This window comes from Ailuropoda melanoleuca, chromosome 16, assembly GCF_002007445.2.
Source record: "Ailuropoda melanoleuca isolate Jingjing chromosome 16, ASM200744v2, whole genome shotgun sequence".
In the NCBI taxonomy this organism is placed as follows: domain Eukaryota; kingdom Metazoa; phylum Chordata; class Mammalia; order Carnivora; family Ursidae; genus Ailuropoda; species Ailuropoda melanoleuca.
In genome coordinates, this window is record NC_048233.1 from 47,230,418 (window position 1) to 47,243,565 (window position 13,148).

Sequence of the window (13,148 nt, forward strand, 5' to 3'; positions counted from 1 at the left end):
TGGGGGGACTTGCCCTTTTCCTCAAATCTCCTGCTCGTCCCTGCGTATGACCTGGGAGATGCCCCAAAATGGCAACTTCATATAGCGGAAGGCAATGGAGTAAAGAAGCGGGAAGAAACTGACATGAGCAGCTTTTCCTTCTGTGGCTTCTCCAGTAGTGGCAGACGTGGGCGGGTGGGGGGGGCTACAGCAGGCAGGAACTGAAATTCTTAGAGGACACGGGACTAGGTAGCCTCAGCTGGGCCCTCACTTCCTACTTTTTAACAAGGCTTTTACTTCGGAGACAGTCATTCACAGCATGAATATTTACTGAGCACTCAACAATAGTAGTTGCTTGGGGCGCCTGGGTGGCTCAGTCAGTTAAGCATCTGCCTTCAGCTCAGGTCATGATCCCCAGGGTCCTGGGATCAAACCCTGCATTGGGCTCCTTGCTCAATGGGGGCTCTGCTTCTCCCTCTGCCTCCACCCTTCCATGCACATGCACTCACTCTCTCTTAAAATAAAACAAAAAATCTTAAAAAAAAAATAGTAGCTGCTATTACCACTATGCTAGACTTCATTATTTGGCTGGATTAACAATTATTCTAATAAATAACTGGTGATAACACAACTATGATTAACTATGAGGTTAATGTTGAAAGCTCTATGATACAGGTAATCAGAGATCTCTGTGATGCAAAATCCAGGTTGAAGCGGCAAAAATGAAACAAGTAGTGGAGTGAATCATGTAAGTTAGAAATTTAGAAGTTATTCACCTCAAAACTGTTTAATCCAGAAACTGAGACAATATTTTTTCATCTTTTAGATTTTTCCCCCTGCTTTTCTTTGTGTGAGAATCACAAACTCTCTTGCTAGAAATAGCTTCTTCTGCGAAGCTAGGAGAGATGGCTGTCCAGTGATCCAAACTTGAGTCTTTCCAGCAGTGTAACCAAAGGCAAGAGAGCATTGTTCTCACTAGTTTTGGCAGTAATGTTACTAGGACTCTGGTCTGACTGACTCAGGTGCCCACCCTTTGGAGTTGGGAATTAGGGAAAGATAAGGTGTGGCAATTGACTATATCCAAAACACAAGGATTGGGGGCAAGTTCCTTTGAGAATATTGGCAGAAATGAGACGGAGTAGCATGCCAAGACGATGAAACCACAGTAACCATAGTCCGCTCACAGAAGAGGGTGTGGCCAGTATTTCCTCCTGAAGGAATTCCTGACAACCTTTGTCAAATACTCCACTCAAGTCCAGATACGTTATGTATATTTAAGTTTCCTAATAACCTTGGCTGGATATCTCTTATTTGCCTCCCCAGACCTGCTCTCCAGCCTTCTCCTCCACCCTGCCTCTACCTGCTCTGTGCCCCAGGAGGCTGACTTATCTGGATTATATCAACAGTTCCTTCGCCCTCTAGTTGGATCTCCAGTTGAGGTTGGCCAACAGAGACAGGAAATTGGAGGGAAAGAGAAAGATGAGTTGGGGTATTTATTTTCCAAATCCCCTTAATGCAAGATTACTTCAGGCTGCCCAGATCTCTCCACCAAAGGTGGTGAGGCTCTGCAAACAGTAGCTCTGTCTTCAGGTTGCCACTCGCCTTCCGGCTCGGGGGTGGTAACATCCCCACTGTGCTAGCCTAGGGTACTGTACTCTTCCTTTGGTCTTCCTACATCCTGCACATCTCTGTCCACACTTCCTCTATAAAATTCTCTTTTAAGGCCATTCTAATTTGAGTACACTATCTGTTACCTGGCATAAAACCTCTCTGCAAGGTAAATGAAATTGGTCATGATTGTCTTTAAGCCACATTGACTCCTTATGGTTTCCGCTTTCTTTTCTAAGCATTCGCAGGCCATTCTCTTTACCTACCCCTTCTAGACTCTAGTACAGAGTCAATGTCAGGTTTGTCAGGCTGTAGTTTTGGGAGCACTCTTGAAAAAATATGGCTGCATTTGCTGGTGTCAGTTTTTTATTTTATTTTTTTTTTAAGATTTTATTTATTTATTTGACAGAGAGGGACAGCCAGCAAGAGAGGGAACACAAGCAGGGGGAGTAGGAGAGGAAGAAGCAGGCTCCCAGCGGAGGAGCCTGATGCGGGGCTCGATCCCAGGACTCTAGGATCACGCCCTGAGCTGAAGGCAGATGCTTAACGACTAAGCCACCCAGGTGCCCCATGGTGTCAGTTCTTTAATACCCTCCCCTATGCTTTAACGTGCGCTAGAGATTTGGTCACTTCTCCCTTTCAGTTTTTCAGTCGGAATAACCCAGGTCATGGGGCGCCTGGGTGGCTCAGTCGGTTAAGGGTCTGACTCTTGATTTTGGCTCAGGTCGTGGCTCAGGGTCTTGAGATTGAGCCCCACATCAGGCCCAGCACTGGGCATGGAGCCTGCTTAAGAGTCTCTCTCTCCCTCTACCCCCCCAACCCCAGCTCGCGCTCTGGTGCTCGTTCTCTTCTAAAAAAATAAAATAAAATAACCCGGGTCATGCTTGGGTAACAAACAACCTCCAACAGTGAATGGCTTAAGATAAAAACAGGTTGATTTCTTGTTCCTGCTAAGTGTCCGTCATGAGTTGGCAGAGGGCTCTGCTCATAGTGAACACTCAGGGACCCGAAATGACACCAACAGATGGTGTTGGTCATTGTGCCAGAGGGAAAGAGAGTTCTGGATCATCTTGCATGGACAATTAAATGTTTGGCCTGAAACTGATACCAAACTTGTCACAAGGTCCCATACCTCCACATGCCTCCAAAGGGGCCAGGAAGGCAGTCCTACTGATTGCCTGGGAGGTGCCTGATTTCAGGGATATCTCTTATCTGTTCAACTGGGGTAGAAAACTTCTTGGGACAGAGTTGTTTTTGCACGGCTAGCCTATGTCTGGACAAATATCATGCTCAGTAATACCCCCTTGAGAGGCGGCTTGTCCAACCGTGATTTTAAGAGCGAATGACATTTGAAAACAGAAAGGTGTGCTATGTTATGATATTTAGTCAGCAGTTGCCCTCTAGGGGTGTGTGTGTTTTAATGTCAGTGGTAAATATGAGTTCTTCCAATAGTAAATAGTAAATAGTAAATAGTTCTTCCAATAGTAAAATCTCATATGAAAAGTAAAAAACCATATAGAAGTTTGGAAAGTGTATCTTCTAGATGTGCCCATTCTGCCATTAGGTTTATTTCGAAGTAAGTATACAATTTGGTTTGGAATCCACAGGATGCGTGACACATATTAGACTAATTTTTGTGGAGTGAATGAGTGAGTATCATCATCTCCACATATTCACCTAACCTCCTGTACCAGCTTTTTCCCATGTTGCCAGGCAACAGAGAACACATGTCACTTTAACATAGTGTGACATGGAGGAGCTGAGCTATGCACAACGTCAATAAGGTAAAGTACTGTGGGTTCTTACTCTAGCATAAAAACAGCAGCATCTGGGCTAGACAGCCTTTTAGGCTTGGGTGGAGACAGGCCATATCCACTACTTGCTGGCCACTGCTGACCTCACCTGTATAACCACAAATCTCCCTGGCTTCGCCAACCTGAGGGTGTAAGATATGGTTGAATTAACATTGAACCTCACATCTTGATTGCTGTGAGTCCCATCTGCTTACAAAAGACCTCCAGGTGGTCTCAAAGTCACCCCTAGGTATTGCTGCTTACCTGGACCCAGGCCGAGTCCATTCATGCTTTTCCATTCCTTGATGCAGACTGGTGCCTGCAAACCATACTGTCTCTGCGAATGGTGCCCTTGGTTTGTTTATTACACAGTCCTGTCAGGCACAGCTGTCCTCTGTTGGTGGTGCCCTAAGCCGTCAGTGGGGAGTCAGGTGTGGTGTGACCACCCCCATCAACTCTGAGTCACATTGGATCATCTGGCTCCTGAAACAGCACACAGGGCCTTCAAGAACAGAGTGTCCTCAGCTTCTGACCCTGTCTTCTTCCCTCTCCACCCTCACCCTACTCCCCACCCTAAAGCCGACTCTATTCCCCCCTTCCCCTCCCCTACCATTTCCCGTCCTCCATCCTCCACCCCTGGTGGGGGTTAGCTCAAAACTTGTCCTTCAAACTGGGCCAGGGAATCTGTCAGCATTTCCTTCCCCTCACCTTGGTCCTCATCATGGTCAAATAAATAGTGGTAGAGCCAGGTTTTAAATCCTTACCTACCTTTGCACTCACTTTCCCCTAAAAGCATACACTGAGATCCTGAGACAAAAATGAAATACAGAAATGATCTGTTTCAAGTCAAAGCTCTTCAGTTCTCCTCCTTTCCCCAAATTTGTCCCTCTCCAAGCATTCCTTATTTTAGTAAATGGCATCATACCCCATCCAGCCTGCTCGTGCTCCATCCTGCCCAGAAGTCCTTTCGGCTCTACTTAGAACATGGAGCTCAGATCCATCCAGTCACCACGTTGCCTCTGTCCTCACCCTGGTCCAGACCATTGTTATCCCTCTCCTGGTCAAAGACTTCCTGCCTGGTCCCATCACTTCCGGGCTTAGCCACATAAGACAGTTCCACTCAATTCTCTGTAAAACAGATCCCTCATCACTGGATCTCCGACACCATGCTAGCCTCCCTCGTGTTTGTATTTCAAAATACCCATGACTTTTTGGCTTCCCCTGAAAGGCAGAGAGAAGTCCCTTCCTGTGGCACTGGGGACAAAACACTGCAGATACTTAACCAAAAACAGAGAAGAAAATGTTGCTTTTCTAAGCAGAAGACTGAATATTCCAGTGCAAACTTGCAGGGTGAGTGTTCTTTTTCTTCCTGGGTAGACGAGGGGCAGGAACAGCTTAAAAAGCCTGTCATCCCCTGTGGGCATGCGCCCTTTCTATGGCTCAGCACCCTCGATAATGCCTAGAATGGAAGGTTGGGGGGGTTCTTGGTGACTTGAGGGGTTCAGGAGGCAAGGAGGGAACCCTTCCCCTGTCCACGGGAGAGCCGGATGGAACCAATGTGTAATTGCCACTGAGCCACGGCAGCAGTGAAACACAGCTCCACTGTCACGCTTGTGAGATTGTTTAATATTTGTCTCCCCAGCGAGACTGCAAGCTCTGTGAGGACAGGCAGGGGCTAGTTTTTGCTCTTCGACCCAGCAGTGTCAGACACATGGTAGGTGGTCGATACATACCTGTTGAAATGAATACCCAAACAAATTACAGGCGGGTGTGCAGGTGGGTATTTACAAACACGCATGCAACACGTATGTGTATGTGTATGTGTGCGCATGCTGATATGCACAACGCTGAGCCTTCAGATGGTCAGTGTCCACACTTGTTTTTCAGGTGTAACAGTAGAATTTTATTGAAGTATGGAAAGGGCTTTTTAAAAAGGTATTAAAACCCATAAAACCTCTATGAAGTCCTTACTTCTTTACCCGGTCTGGGAGATGCTTCAAAGCAGTGCTTTTCCAGGGTTGGGGGAAGCATGTGCCCCCCACCCCCTCAACCCACTGGTTCAAAACCTTTTGGGGAAGTGCGTGTGATCTAAAAGTATCATTGTTTCAATTTGATTTTTCATCAAAGTATTTGGCTTATAATTTCAAAGTACCCTAGAATAAGAAGGTATGGAATTTTTGCATTTAGCGAAAGAGGACAGAGGTTTAAAATGGCAGAAAATTCCTGTTTTTAAAGTGAAGAAAACAGCATGTGCCACAGTGAAGGACTTGTCACATGTATTTTTCTTGTCGTTTTAAGATTTTTTGACTGGAGATAGATAGTGTTGGCTAGGGGGCCAATTCTAATAAACGTAAATGAAGATGCTTTTTGAAGGGATGTAACTATCTCCTTTGTGCAGATTAGGATTAGATTGTGATTGACCAGGGCTGTGTGATACACAGGTTTAATGCCAGCTGTGGCCAGTGAGATGTGGCGCCTGGTGACAAAGGGGCCTGGGACAAGGTTGACTTAAAGTAGATGAGAGAAGTGAGAGTGGGGTGGAATACAGTTGCGCTCACTCAGAAACTGCAGGAGATCAGAGAAAAAAGTTTATATGATAAAAATGAATCTACTATGCTTATTTGAGTGTCAGAAACCTCATACTCCCAAACAAATCTGGCTTAGTCCTTTATCTGCCAGAATTAGTGGGAGAGGCCGTGTCTATCATTGCATGTACCTCTGTGCGTGTGTGTGTGTGTGTGCGCGTGTGTGTGTGTTCCCCACATAGTAACCCCCAAGGAAGGCTCTCTGCAGGTGGATGTAGCTCTTGGTTCTCCTTGTCCATGTCCTGTTGGATCCATTCAGAAGCAGTGACCCCCTTGCATTTTATAACAAGCTTGAAACACAGAGATCTTTGTTAGGATTCCTAAGCCCTGGTGTTCTTAGCCATTTCTGTCTGGAGTCCCTAGTAGTTTTTTGCTACCCGGCATCCATCCCCTGCTTCCTCTAGTTATAGTACCCATTTTTCTAAGTTCCAGGGAGGAAGCATGTGACCGGCCAGTTAAAGTGCTATGTCTCATGGATTTAGTGATTGGCTCAGTAATTGGCATATATTCTATTGAAAAGCCAATACGATTTTTTTGGAGACAGCTGCTGGGGAACATTATGTAGATCCTGCCAATGAAATCAACAGAGAGAGGGAAATACAATACTGAGAGATAGATAGAAACAGTCCTCATGATATATTTTAGATCCCTGGATCAAGCCATACCTGAAGTTAGTACCCATGTACTGTTTAGTAACCAACCAATAAATTACCCAACTTCCTTTATCTTCCCCATCCCCCTTGAGCCTGTTTTGCCTGTGTTTCCCATCATTTGCAATAGAAGGTATCCTAACAGATACTGAGTCCTCCTTCTCCTGGGAACTTTAAGTGAGGCAAAGGTCATGGCTGTTTATGAATCCAGTATCTCCCCTCTGTCCTCCAAGTCTCTAAGAATATCATTCTTTTCTGGTTTGGGTGTTTTCCCTATTTTCAGCCCTTGGAAGACTTTCCATTCTGGAACAATCCAGCTTGAGGTTCTCTATGACTAGGCCCTTGAAAATGAACAGAAAAAGAACCTGTTAATTCTCCCACAAGGCAAAGGGTGCTTAGCTCTCTTGGACACAAATGTTTGGCTAATCTTCCAGAAATGCGGGGTGGGGGGGCTTTACCTTTTCATTTGCCTATAGGTGGGGAAACAAACTAGAGTAGCTATCTCAATAAATTACCTGCTAGTTAACTTTAAAGGTATAATGCTAAGACAGCAAAGTCCTAGAAATAGAGCACCTGACCACTAACTCACTTTCAGGTATGTTTGAAATACCATAAGGACAAGACTGCAGAGTAAGACCCAAGGCGCCAGACCCAGTGCTTCCTGACCAACTGCCACCAGAGAGGCTGGGTGGCCAGAGCTCCACTCACACAGCTGATTGCAAGTTCAGATGCCTCCTGGGGCCAGGTGGGTAACAAAACTCGTGATCTGGGGGAGGGTGGAGCTGCACAGGCAGCAGTCGGGACTCTCTGGAACAGAAGACTGTCCAATAAACAGGCCGCTGATACTCAGCTCAGCCTATTGTCGCCCTGTGGGCAAACAGGCACAGTGTCCCCAAGTTTAAGAGAAGCCCTACGTTCTAGTTGCGAGTTCTAAATGTTTGCAGCTAATTACATTTTTAAAAAGCAAACAAGAAGGTGTGGTCCATATATACAATGGAATATTACTCAGCCATCAGAAAGAACGATTATCCAACATTTGCAGCAACATGGACGGGACTGGAGGAGATTATGCTAAGTGAAATAAGTCAAGCAGGAAAGGACAATTGTCATATGGTTTCACTCATTTATGGAACATAAGAAGTAGGAAGATCGGTAGGAGAAGGAAGGGAAGAAGAAAGGGGGGCTAAACAGAAGGGGGAATGAGCCATGAGAGACTATAGACTCTGGGAAACAAACTGAGGGCTTCAGAGGGAAGGAGGGGAATGGGATAGGCCAGTGAGGGCACGTATTGCATGGAGCCCTGGGTGTTATACGCAACTAATGAATCATCGAACTTTACATCAAAAAAAAAAAAAAAAAAAAAAAAAAAAAAAGCAAACAGGACCATCCAGCCAAACAAAATACTCAAGCTGGCAAGATGCATCTTTTTCTGTTCCTTTGTTTAAGTCCAAGATAGTGTCTCTCAGATAGGTGTTCATCAGAAAACCAGATTCTCCGAATGTCACAAGCTGCTAGGAGGGTGCCTGGCTTTGACCACCTTGGGAGATGCGTGTCTGGGTTGACCTGTTCCCCCTTCCCAGGTACTGGGCCTGCCTCTCCTTTGGGGACTTCTCACCCCCGATTACATGTGGTTTGGGTGAGGCTGACTCCGCGCCTGAATGTGCAGGTCAGCCCACAAGCCTGGCTCTGCCGGGGACCTCATCCTCTTACCGCAGTGGACTAGGGCAATAAGGCAATTCCTGGATTTCTTTTTCAAAAACTGTTGATAAAGAGAAGCTCTGTTTCCTCCGATGTTGCTAGCTAGCTACAGGATTATGGATTTGGAGGGTTCCTGTGCCATCAATGGGAGAGGCCTGGAAAAGAACCGTGCTATCACGAAGGAAAGCGGAACACGGGGAGGGTGAAGGTGGGAAAGCGGGATAGACAGGGACCAAATGTGAGCTCCTGGCTCCAGCTGTACCTGAAGCCATATCTACATCTGGACTTTGAGGAGGTTAACAAAATTTTCTCCTTTTCTTAACACAGTTTTAGTTTGCATTCTCTCACTAGTCACCACAATCAGCTTGTCAGTTTATTACTGACTACCTGGTAGCACCTCAAACATAACTGAAGCCAGGGAGCCCAGAGCCTTGACGGAGGCCCTGTGGCTGGGAGATGGGGACATCTGTGTTTCCGGCACCGAGGCTATAGGGAGAAGGCCAGAAGAAGAAGCCGGGCTGACAGCTCCACCCTTCCTGCAGGGCTTAGTGTCAAATGTGTGCTCGGGAAGCATCCCACGTCCAGCCTGTTTTGCTATCGCACTTGTGTGCTGGGTGATTTCAACAGAAATTAGCTCAAATGGGGGTGATAAATGGGGTGATGATGTCCAGGGGATGTGGAAGTTGCCCTGGTTCCCAGGGGATGCTCCCAGCCTGCTGGAAAGCGGAAGCCCAAGTGCCGGAACACAGCTGACTATGCGAGGGCCTCCCTTGCCTCCTGTCGCCTTAGTTGAGCCACAGTCTCTGTCTTCCCTGATCCTGGGCATGTTTCCTTATCTCCACGACTCAGATGTGTATGTGGAATTGTCTGCCTCAATCCTATTTTCCCATAAGTCTTATTATTTTTAGTGTGCAATTTTACAGAAAGTATTTTCTCCCTTCCTCAGGAACGCACAGATCTCATTATTGCAGAAACACCTGCACTTTTTTAAAAAAGAGCAGAATGATAGATAGCCATAGATGTGCTGACCTTGGACCATGTTGCTTCAGTTCTCCTTCCTTTGCTTGCTTTTATATGGTGTTATCAAAGTTCAACCTGTCTTTTATTCATTGTGTTTGTTTGTTTAGTATTGAACTATAAAAAGACTTACGCTTGACTCTCGGGTCCCAATAGGGTGAACCTGGAAGCTTTTCTGGATTCCCTGAATTTAATTTTCAACCTGGAAGACCTAGCTGTGCCCCCTCAGCATCCAGGAGGGGCCTTTAAGCAAAACCATGTGCACCAGCAACGCAGCATAAGCAGATGCTACACACGGTGAAGGACGTGGGATGCAGGCAGCTGGAAAATTGTGCTACAAAAATAAACACCCACTTTCTGCAAATTGGGCAACTCTCATTAGCCCTGGGAAGCTCATTTTCACGGTTAAGTAGTTAAGCTGCTGATTAAAGGCAGGGACCATTTAGGCACCTGCTTCTTCGTTCATTTTCCTTCTGTTTTAAACTTTGGCCAGGAGATGGCGCTCTTGAACGACATTTTTCAGAGGACTCCTCGGTGTTGGTGCTACAAGACCCACTTGGCACCTGCAAATAGTTCCTTCTTAAACTGAGAAAATGACTTGGATTTTCCGTTGGGGAGAGGAATGCAATTTTATTTTATATTTATTTTTTTAAGAATGCAATTTTAAATCCAGCTAGAAGCCTGAGTGGCTAAGAACATAATAACACCAGCTGTCGTGTTTTCATTTGGATCTAAAAATTCAATTAATGCTGATTAATGTGTGCGTGTGGGGGGGGCAGGTGCAGCCCCAGTGCTGTGATGTTAAGCCAGGAAGTAATAATACTTTGTAGAAAAAAATAAGGTGCTTGAGGAAGGACTAGTATTTGATCTTAACACATTAGAATAAAGACAGCTTGGTACACCCGGGTGTGGTAGACCTGGCTTTAATATCTTGTGCACAAATGCCGCATATAATGGCTTATATCTTTCAGACCTACCTTTGCATGTTACCAGAAGCCTTCAAAGCCGTTATTCCCAGGGCTGAGTGAAACAGGAGGTTTCGGAGCTGAAGAATTTATGTATTTTCAAACATTAATTTTATATAGCATATATATACATATATATGGGCTTTGCACAGCCTGGATCCCCATATATGTGTATATATGTATATATATACATACATATAAAGATTTTATTTATTTAAAGGAGAGAGGGCGTGAGCAGAGGGGAGGGACAGAGGGAGAAAGAGAGAATCATCAAGCAGACTCCACACTGAGCACGGAGCCAGACATGGGGCTCAATCTCATGACCCTGAGATCATGACCTGAGCCGAAAATAAGAGTCAGACATTTAACCAACTGAACCACCCAGGAGCCCCAGCTTCCACCTATCTTTGAAGAGCAAGTTCTAGAATGTGGCAGCTGGGGATCTGACTGAATCTTACATTGAGACGTGGGTCCAAGAGGGTGCTGACCTAAAAGAGAACCATAACGTGGCTTGCGGGGTATGGGGTGTCCTGTGAAAGGGGCTCTGAATGCAGTATCTTTTTTAATCCTTACAACATCAAGAGGTGGTGACTCTTTTTTTTTTTTTAAGATCTTATCTATTTATTTGACACAGAGAGAGAGAGAGCACAACCAGGTGGAGCAGCAGAGGCAGAAAGAGGAGCAGGCTTCCTGCCGAGCAGGGAGCCCGGTGTGGGGCTCGATCGCAGGACCCTGGGATCATGACCTGAGCTGAAGGCAGATGCTTAGCTGACTGAGCCACCCAGGCGCCCCCAAGAGGTGATGACTCTTATTATCCTCCTTTCTTGATGAGGAAACGGGCTTGCATAAGCTAAATAACTTGCCCAAGGTTAAACAGGTAGCAAGGATTGAACTAGGAAATTATTCAGCTGGTTCCAGAATCCACACTCATTACTGTGCTGTTAATCTCCCCCCCCCCAGAACTTCTACAGTCTCTTTTCTACTTCAGACTTTCTGAGGGCTTTCACGGTGCACAGGATGGGTGCTGGATCCTCTAGCCTGACACTCATGGTGTTTTATGAATCACTTTCAAGCAAGACCGGGTTAGAGAAATGGCAGTGGTATTATCTAAGGCTGTGTCTTAAGTGGTGACCACTCTTTTTGGTTTTTGGTTTTTGTTTTTTTAAAGATTTTATTTACTTATTTAACAGAGAGAGGGACAGCCAGCGAGAGAGGGAACACAAGCAGGGGGAGTGGGAGACAAAGAAGCAGGCTCCCAGCGGAGAAGCCCGATGTGGGGCTCGATCCCAGGACTCTGGAATCACACCCTGAGCTGAAGGCAGACACTTAATGACCAAGCCACCCAGGCACCCCGAAAAGTTAATTTCTTAACTAACTAAGGTATTCTCTTAACCAATAGAGCTAGAATGATCTTTTGTTGTTGTTGTTAAAGATTTTATTTATTTATTTGACAGAGAGAGAGGAAGTGAGAGAGGGAATACAAGCAGGGGGAGTGGGAGAGGGAGAAGCAGGCTTCCCACTGAGCAGGGAGCCCGATGCAGGGCTCGATCCCTGAGCCCTGGGATCACGCCCTGAGCCGAAGGCAGACGCTTAACAACTGAGCCACCCAGGCACCCCGTGACCACTGTTTTGAAGCACACACCCACACTACATGAATATTTATTCATAAATTACTTATAGATTTTATCAATGCATGCATTAAATATTTTAGACCTTTATTTCTACTTTTAAAGAAATTCTAAGTAATGTCTCATAGCTCCTTCCCATACTCCGACGGGAGGTCTTGTCCATCCCTTTTTGTGCACACTGCCCGTGTGCTCAGGAAACCACCAGCTTAAAGTGAGGCCAGCCAGGGCTGGCTCTCTGCTCTGAGACAGAAATTCTCTCCTGTTCGTTTTCAGGGGAGATCAGGCCTTCAGAGGTAATAGGGCTGGCGTACTCGTGCTGAACGGTCAGCCCATCCTTTTCCTGGGCTGGAGAGGGAATGAATGTCAAAATTATCTCGAACTTGGTGAAGCTGGAAACAGAACCGAGGGAAATACAGAGACTGAACAACGCTCATGGCTGGGGGTCCAGGCTGTGCAAAGCCCATTTGCCGTGGCATTGTCTCCCCTAAAGACTGCTTGGATGGTGTATCCATTGCCAGGGCTGCCACAACGAAGGACCATAGGTTGGATGGCTTAGACATGAGAAACGTGTTCTCCCACAGTTCTGGAGGCTAGAAGTGTAATCAAGGTGTTCACGGTGTTGGTTCTCTCTGAGGGTGTGAGAGAGATCGAGTTCCGTGCCTCTTCTCTGGCTCCTGGTGGTTTGCTGCCAATCTTTGGTGTCCTTCGGTTTGTAGAGGCTTCCCCGGGAACTGCCTTCATCTTCACAGGGCAGTGGCTTTTTTTGTGCAAGCCTCTTCCATTGGTGTTCTTTTTATAAGGACGCCAGTCATACAGGATTGGGGCCCATTCTAACTCCAGTATGACTTCATCTGAGCTCATTACACCTGCAACTGCTCTGTTCCCACATAAGATTATATTCGGAGCTATTGGGGATTTGGATTTCAACACATCTTCTTGTGGGGGGCACAATTCAACCATAGCAGATGGTCCCTGCTGAAGCTGGCTTCTATAGCCCCCTTTCTCTAAGCTCATCTACGGCTGACCGTTCCCCTGCCAGTCCACGTGTCCTCACCTCATGCCAGGGCTTCTGAACTTCCTGCACTATTGACATGTTGGACCAGATCATTCTTTGTTGTGGAGGCCTGTCACTAGATGCCAGGAGCACGCCACCCCGCTGAGTGGTTGCAGTCAAACGCGTCTGCAGACATTGCCAAATGTCCCCTGGGGGGCAGATCCATCCCTT

At 46.3% G+C, this 13,148-nt stretch overlaps 1 long non-coding RNA gene across 1 annotated transcript; it reads left to right on the forward strand.

The window, feature by feature from the left end:
* The first annotated feature begins 2,041 nt into the window (after nt 1-2,041).
* Nucleotides 2,042-10,468, forward strand: LOC117796733. Its single transcript, XR_004621389.1, has 3 exons — nt 2,042-4,730; nt 7,211-7,360; nt 9,487-10,468. It is a non-coding gene; the product is annotated as an uncharacterized LOC117796733 (long non-coding RNA).
* The last annotated feature ends 2,680 nt before the right edge of the window (nt 10,469-13,148 follow it).